The 7503-nt window shown below is 44.1% G+C and overlaps 1 pseudogene; it reads right to left on the bottom strand.

The window, feature by feature from the left end:
- Positions 1-1804: 1804 nt before the first annotated feature.
- LOC108512478 (solute carrier family 35 member C2 pseudogene) lies at positions 1805-4104 on the bottom strand (annotated as a pseudogene).
- Between the last annotated feature and the right edge of the window lie 3399 nt (positions 4105-7503).

The following is a 7503-nucleotide window of genomic DNA, read 5'->3' as shown; positions in this document are numbered from 1 at the left end:
AAAAAAAAAAAAAAAAAAAAAAAAAAAGATTGCTAACATCTTTAGAAGACATGTAGAACGTAAGCTGTAGAGGAGTATGGATGGACTTGGAAACTAGTTTGCAGACTACTGTGGTAATCCAACGAGGATGTGCTTTGGATGGGGTAGTAGCAGCAGAGATATAAGAAGTGGCTGAATTTGAGATGTACCAGAAAGATCTTGTAACGATGTTACATCATTCTTAGTTTGATTTTTGTTCTGTGAACTGAGGACCCCCATCCACTCTGCCCTGATTGTCTATTTACATTCTCTGAGGTTTATATATCTATGGGGCTCTTGAGTAAGTTTCTGTTTTCTTTTTTTTTTTTTTCTTCCTTCTTCTTTTTTTTTGAGACAGGATCTCATTCTGTTGCCCAGGCTGGAGTGCATTGGTGTGATCATGGCTCACTGCAGCCTTGACCTCCTAGGCTCAGGGGATGGACCTGCCTCAGCCTCCCTAGTTAGTAGCTGGGACTACAGGTGCATGCACCACACCTGGCTAATTTTTGTACTTTTTTGTAGAGACAGAGTTTCGCCATGTTGCCCAGGTTGGTCTTGAACTCTTGGGCTCAAGCGATCCTCCCGCCTCTGCCTCCCAAAGTGCTGGGATTAAAATCGTGAGCCACCACGCCCAGCTGGGCAAGTTTCTTAAAACCTCCAAGGCTTAGGGTACTCATCTGTAAATGGCAGCAATATTGTGGTGTGGATTTCCTGGCAATACCAATGGGTAGCTTGGGAGTTTAGGTCTCCCCCGAATAATTTTCACTGGATAGGCTTATTCTTAAATATAGACAACTGACATCTTCTCAATATTTTGAAATTGCTGTGCAAACACAAATTCAAACAGATAGCTATTTCTAGACACTACATGGAAATTTAGGAGCAGCTATTGTGTGGATATGAAGAAAGTTATTTTAACACAACTTAAATCAACTAGACTAGTGCTCTGACAGGCACTGGAAAATGTGACTTTCTAACACTTTCACCTTATTAATTATTGAAGAAATAATTAAAATGAAAACCAGAATTAATTTCTCACCCAAATTAAAAAAGATAGAAAACAAAACAAAACGAACAACTACAGAAACCCATGGGACCTTTGAGGCTTTGGTGAAATGACCACTCAGACAATGTTGATGGATGTGTAAACTGGTATGAAAGCCTTTGTGTGAGTTGGTAATGTGTATTGGTCCTCAATGATATCCACACCTTTTGATCCAATTGCTCTGCTTCATGAGAATATTCTATGGAATAATCCTAAAGTTGGAGAGACCTTTACGCTTATGAAGGATTTTTTGTTTATTTTCTCTGGACTGTGAACCATTTATTTCCAAAGTATAAATAAATTTGCTATCTGAGAAAAGATGCTGCCTGGGTGATGAGGGCCCCAGCCTCTGCAGGTTCCCTTCCCAATTGCTCTGCAGTCCAAACCCAGTCCCCTTAGAAAGCTGCTAAGCCTCAGAAATGAGTCTTGGCTGTCAGAGTCTGGGAAATAGTTGAGAAGAACCAGCCCACTCCCGTCTGCTGCTGCGATTCTAGCACAGCTTGGGCCCAGTTCTGGCCAGGTCCCAAGCTGGCCTGGTGCTCACCCTCTCTGTTTGACCATGTTCCAAAGGGAGGGGCAGAAGCTACAAGTCCCTGACCTGGCCACACCACATGGTCATGCCCAGGTGACTCCCGGTCCACTGCTCCCAGCTGCCATGAAGAGCCAGCCACCCAGGTCCCCTGAGGTACTGCCAAGTGTTAGTTGAGAGTGGCCTGCTTTCAAGCTGCTCCCCTTGGCTGGTCACTGCTGCCTCTGGGCCACAAAGTACTCCTTCTCGGCATTGTCATCTTACTCCTGCTGGCCACTTCAGGGCAGTGGCTCCAGGTGGGAACTGGAGCCTAGCCTCTTCAAGGGTTCAGAGCTGTCATCACCTCTGGAGTGCAGGGCTTTGAGGATATTCCTGAGAGGCAGAGCAGGAATTCCAGCCAGTTCAGGTGGCTGATCTGATCAGCCAGCAAAGTGCAGACTTCCTTCCAAATGCCAGCAATGGAGGCAGTGAGGCTGGAGGGTCTGGAGATCAGGAGGAACTCAGAGAAGTCCAAACCGAAGGTGAGAAGCCCACCAAGGAAGAGGCTCCCAAGTGCCCCAGGAGCAGCCCTGTGTCCTGGAAATGAAAGATTTCCCCAGACGTGGACAAATGGCGACTTTCACATACAGCAAAGAGAGGGAAGAGCCCCAGAAACATGAGTGGCTGCAGGTGGAGCATGCTGTCGATGGAGTCCTGGAAGCCAAGATCAGCCTTCTGCTGGAATGTCCGGGTGAGGGTTCAGCAAATGCCACCAATGAACGAGGTCCCCAGCACCAAGGTGAAGCCCTCCACATTGGGCTGTGTGGACTTGAAGGTGAACATGAAGAGACTCCCGGCGATGAGGAGGATCACAAGGACCAGTGCCATTGCAACTCCTCCAGCTTGAAGATCAGAGAGAAGATTGAAGATGAAGGGGACAGCTAAAGATCTGGTTACTGTGAAGCTCCAGTTGGACAACCCCATGTCAAGTGCTGTTGCCAGTGCTGTGGGAGCCACTCTTCTGAGGTAGTAGGTCCATCAGCACCATGAAGGTCTTGTGGCTGGATCATTCAACCAGCGCCCTTCATTGTGGAAGGCGATGCCTGCCAGTGCAGAAGCATAGTCAACACTGCCTTCCACACAAAGGTCACAAGAGGGCCCATCTCCCTATCCATGGAAGCTGCTACGCCCTAGCTCCTGGATCAGTGCAGGCAGGCACCTCTCTTAAAGACAGTTTGTAGGAAGAGCCGATTGAGGTAGCCTATGACTTTCAACAAGAACGTCACCTAGCTAGAGAAGTCTTCTTCACCTCCATGATTCAGAACAATCAGCAGAGCCCCAGGCAGAGTTCTCACCAAAGGGGCTGGTAGCCTGAGCCAACCCCTTCAGCAGTTAACTGGGTGCAGGGCGCACAGGTCCCCAGGTCTGCTCTGACTGGGGTGCCTACTTTTAAAGGTTGATTACATCATATACCTAATTTTTCAACAACAGCAAAGGAATTATAGTTCATTTGCCAGATCAAATGGACTATTACTCAGCCATTAAACATGGTAACATATACGAAAATACATGTTTTTTTTTTTTTTAAAATAGAGACAGAGTCTTGATCTGTTGTCCAGGCTAGAGTACAGTGGCACGATCTCGGCTCACTGCAACTTCCTTCTCCTGGATTCAAGCAATTCTCCTGCCTCAGCCTCCTGAGTAGCTGAGATTACAGGCACGTGCCACAACACCTGGCTAGTTTTTGTATTTTTAGTAGACGGGGTTTTGCCATGTTGACCAGGCTGGTCTCGAACTCTTGACCTCAAGGGACCCGCCTGCCTCAGCCTCCCAAAATGCTGGGATTATAGGTGTGAGCCACTGTGCCTGGCCGAAAATATACTTGTTTAATACAAATTAAAAAGCGGGCCACAAAACTGTCCATATATATTGATTATAACCATATAGAGAAATCTGGGCAGATAAAAAGATTGGAAATAGGCCAGGCACCGTGGCTTACACTTATAATACCAGCACTTTGGGAGGCTGAGGCGGGCAGATCACTTGAGGTCAGGAGTTCGAGACCAGCCTCGCCAACATGGTGAAACCCTGTCTCTACTAAAATACAAAAAATTAGTAGCCGGGTGTGGTGGCAGGCGCCTGTAATCCTGGCTACTTGGGAGGCTGAGGTAGGAGAATCGCTTGAACCCAGGAGGCGGAGGTTGCAGTGAGCTGAGATTACACCATTGCATTCCAGGCTGAGCAACAAGAGTGAAACTTCATCTCAAAAAACTTAAAAAAAAAATTGGAAATAAAAATACTAAAAAAGCTTATAGTAGTTATATTTAGGTAGTATAATTATGGGTGACATGTCTTCTTCTTTCTAACATTCTGAGTTTCCCTAATGATTTTGCATTAATAGAAATGATTGGTGTAGTATGCATCACTCACATATCTGGAGTGAGTGCTGGCTGTTAGCTAGAGTGATGAAGGTGACTGGGTTACATGTCTCTGGAAGGGCATCCTGGCCTTGTCCACAAGGTGATGACTGCATGGGTCGCAGGAAAGTGCAAGCACTTTCTTTTTTTTAAATTATAGTTTTTAGCCAGGTGCAGTGGCTCACGCTTGTAATCCCAGCACTTTGGGAGGCTGAGGCGGCCGGATCATTTGAGGTCAGGAGTTTGAGACCAGACTGGCCAACATGGCAAAACCCTGTCTCTACTAAAAATAAAAAAATTAGCCAGGCGTGGTGGCACACGCCTGTAATCTCAGCTACTGGGGAGACTGAAGCAGGAGAATCGCTAGAATCCGGGAGGCGGAGGTTGCAGAAAACTAGGATTGCATCACTGCACTCCAGTGGGGGCGACAGTGAGATTTTGTCACAAATAAATAAATAAATAAATAAATTATAATTTTAGTGCTTAAATCATTCTTTATATATGTGTAATATATATATACACATTTTTTTTTGAGACGGAGTTTTGCTCTTGTTGCCCAGGCTGGAATGCAACGGCATGATCTTGGCTCACAGCAACCTCCGCCTTCCAGGTTCAAGTGATTCTCCTGCCTCAAGCCTCCCGAGTAGCTGGGATTGCAGACATGCGCCACCATGCCTGGCTAATTTTGTATTTTTAGTAGACACAAGGTTTCTCCTTGTTGGTCAGGCTGGTCTCAAACTTCTAACCTCAGGTGATCCGCCTGCCTCGGCCTCCCAAAGTGTTGGGATTACAGGCGTGAGCCGCTGTGCCGGGCCTATATGTATAATAAATTATATCTTACTCAGAAAAATGCATAAAATGTTTTGTTTTACATTTAAATAAACATCATATAAAGTTATTTAGACTGGAGGCTCACAGTAATGAACAGACATTGGGCATTTCATAGTCTCCCTGTGGTGCTCTACCCTGACTTAATTTGCCTTCTGTCAGCAGAGGTGACCACTATCTATCATTCTGTGAATACTTTTATGGCTTTACTATCCACTATTTTTCACCAAGCAGTGTTTCACTTAATGTTGCCTCTTTTGCACTTTCCATGAAAGGAAGTAAATGGATTGGCATCCCTTTGTTTCTTTCCCCCTAGGATATTTCACACCTGCTGGTGTCTGAGTCTTGGACAACCCAATTTGCTCATCCATTCCATTTATTATAGTCTTTGGCTTCCTTTAATTTTATGTTCTTCTCTTATGAAAAATGTTGCTTGAATCATACTCAAGTTTGCAAGTGCCTATACATAACAATTTTTCTACATTAGAGAAAATTTTTTGAGTTGTAGGTTCTGGGAAACTTCAAGATTACCAGAAATTTCTAATACAGTGTATGAGTTGACCCTTCCACCATTCTTGCACATGTGTCTATTTATTCCATATAATTGGCAACATTGGAATGATCTAATGTTTTAATGAATTATTTTTGTCTATCTCATGTTTGTGAAATGGGATCTTCTTGTGTTTTATTTTGATTTTACTAATTAACTGTGAGGTTAATAAATTTTCATGTATAGTCTTTGAACTTCTGTGAAACGGTTTCCAGTCAACGTCTTACGTTTAGTTCATTTGTTTGTTAGTTTCTCCCAATTTCGTTATATACTCTTATTATTTCTGTGCAGGTTTGCTGTGGACCTGTTTTCAACTCATTAAATAAAAGGAGTCCTATTGCTGGATCATAGTGTATGGTGTCTTTATTACTGTAGTGCAAGCACTTTCCAAGTGTCATGTTTGTTATTTCCCCATTGTCCAAAGCAAGTCACTTGGACAAGCTCAAGAATCAGAGTGAAGAGAACCACCCAAGGCAGGGATATAGGGAGGGAAATGATGGCACCCATTTTGAAAACAATCTATTGCAGTTATCATAGACCATAGTAGCCGCTCAGAATCAGGATGATTTAGGCTAGGAAATAAATAAAAACGGCCAGCCCATGGCTTCTGCGTCCCTCTAAGATAAAGTTCAAAGTCCTTAGCTCTGATACATGACTACCTGCTACGTGTTGTCTCACTATATGCCTTCTCCCCACTTCAAAACTATAGAGAATGGGCACAGTGAGCTTTTTTTTACGGAGAATGCACCTTGCTATTTCACACCCTGTATCATTGCTCCTGCTGCTTCAACTGGAATATAATCCTCCACCCTGAGTCTCACAGACTAACCCACCATTGATCTTTGAACATCTTTAGAGACACAACAGGATTTACCTCCTCAAAGAAGGCTACTCTCTGCTTTGGATAGAATTGAACATTCATTTCTTTGGAAGTTATAGAGCCACATGAAGTTTTTTTTTTGTTTTAGTTTTTTGAGACAGAGTCTTGCTCTGTCACCCAGGCTGGAGTGCAGTGGCGTGATTGCAGCTCACTGCAGTCTCCACCTCTTAGGCTCAAGCGATCCTCCCTCCACAGCCTCCCGAGTTGCTGGGACCACAGGCACGCACCACCGTGCCTGGCTAAATTTTTATTTTTAACATCTTGCTATGTTGCCCAGGCTGGTCTCGAACTCCTGGGCTCAAGTAATCCTCCCGCCTTGGCCTCCCAAGGTTCTAGGCTTACAGGTGTGAGCCATGGTGCTGGCCCAGATTTTTGATTTTGCACCTAAATAACTTTAGTGCTCATTTGTTAACATGCCCATCTCCCTTTTGGTAGACTTTAAGATCCTCAAAGATAGGCACTATATCTTTCTTATATTCATATTTTCCTTCCTTCCTTTTTCCTTCCTTCCTTCCTTCCTTCCTTCCTTCCTTCCTTCCTTCCTCCCTCCCTCCCTCCCTCCCTCTCTCTCTCTTTTCTTTCTTTCTTTTTTTTTTTTTCTTTCTTTCTTTCTTTCTTTCTTTCTTTCTTTCTTTCTTTCTTTCTTTCTTTCTTTCTTTCTCTTTCTTTCTTTCTTTCTCTTTCTTTCTTTCTTTCTTTCTTTCTTTCTTTCTTTCTTTCTTTTCTTTCTTTCTTTCTTCTTTCCTTATTTCTTTCTTTTCTTTCTTCTTTTCCTTTCTTTCTTCTCTCTCTCTCTCTCTTTCCTTCGACAGTCTTGCTCTGTCACCCAGGCTACAGTGTGGTGGTGCAATCTCAGTTCATTGCAGCCTCGACTGCCCAGGCTCAAGCGATCCTCCTGCCTCAGCCTCCCGAGTAGCTGGAACTACAGTCATGCACCACCATACCTGGCTAATATTTTGTATTTTTAGTAGGGTTGGGGTTTCACCATGTTGCCCAGGCTAGTCTGGAATACCTGGGCTCAAGTGATCCTCTCAGCTCAGCCTTCTAAAGTGCTGGGATTTATAGGCATGACCCACTGGGTGCAGACTTATATTCATATTTCCAGAGTCTGGTAGCTGGCAATTGTTGGATAAATGTTGTGATAAATTGCTTAAATACACATATTTTAAGATATGGGGTCTTATCAAGTTGCCCAGACTGGTGACAAACTCTTGGGCTCAAGCGATTCTCCTGCCTTAGCCTCCTGAGTAGCTAGGA

This window comes from Rhinopithecus bieti, unplaced genomic scaffold, assembly GCF_001698545.2.
Source record: "Rhinopithecus bieti isolate Rb0 unplaced genomic scaffold, ASM169854v2 scaffold_30905, whole genome shotgun sequence".
Taxonomy (NCBI): Eukaryota; Metazoa; Chordata; class Mammalia; order Primates; family Cercopithecidae; genus Rhinopithecus; species Rhinopithecus bieti.
This window is presented reverse-complemented; position numbering and strand designations above follow the sequence as displayed.